Here is a 765-nt window from a genome sequence, read left to right as displayed (position 1 = left end):
CAACCGGCGGGAGTGAGTACGCCCTCATGCATGATTTTTCCTGAAAACACAGGACAAATGAACATCAAGCCAGGAGTTATCCAACTCCTTCCCAAATTCCATAGACTTGAATCAGAGAGTCCATATTTGCATTTGAAAGAGTTCGATGAGATTATAGCTACATTATGTTTTCCTAATGTATCTGAGGATACAATTAGGCTGAAACTCTTTCCTTTTTCCTTAAAAGAGAAAGCTAAGATGTGGTTACATTCACTGCGTCCTAGATCCATTGGCACATGGAACAACATGCAGAGGGAATTCATAAAAAAAATCTTCCCACATCATAAAACGATTACCCTCAGGAAAGCAATCATGAACTTCGCCCAAAAGGAAGATGAAACATTCTTCCAATGTTGGGAAAGGTTCAAAGATTTGGTCAGTTCATGCCCACAACACGGATTTGAAACGTGGCGCATTACAAATTTTTTCTACGATGGACTGACATCTTCCATGCGCCAAATGGTCGAGACAATGTGTAATGGAGAGTTCATTAATAAAGATGTTGACGAGGTATGAGACTACCTCGACAGTTTGGCTGAAAAAACACAATCTTGGGACTATTACCAAAAGTCGAACACTACGTCTAGGCCGACTCAATTAAAGGAGAAAGGCGGATTATATCTCTTGAAAGAAGAGGATGATCTCAAGTGTAAAGTGACTACGCTCATAAGGAAAGTTGAGGCCATGGAAGGAAAGAAGGATAAGGTCAATGAAATTGTTTGCGGC

The 765-nt window shown here is 40.5% G+C and overlaps 1 non-coding gene across 1 annotated transcript; it reads right to left on the bottom strand.

Annotated features, from left to right (window-relative positions):
* Window positions 1-333: 333 nt before the first annotated feature.
* Window positions 334-440, bottom strand: LOC131247507 (small nucleolar RNA R71). Its single transcript, XR_009171795.1, has one exon. It is a non-coding gene; the product is annotated as a small nucleolar RNA R71 (small nucleolar RNA).
* Window positions 441-765: the final 325 nt, after the last annotated feature.

The sequence above is a fragment of the Magnolia sinica genome, chromosome 5 (assembly GCF_029962835.1).
Source record: "Magnolia sinica isolate HGM2019 chromosome 5, MsV1, whole genome shotgun sequence".
NCBI classification, from domain to species: domain Eukaryota; kingdom Viridiplantae; phylum Streptophyta; class Magnoliopsida; order Magnoliales; family Magnoliaceae; genus Magnolia; species Magnolia sinica.
Note: the sequence above shows the minus strand (reverse complement) of the source record. Positions and strands in the feature narration are given on the sequence as shown.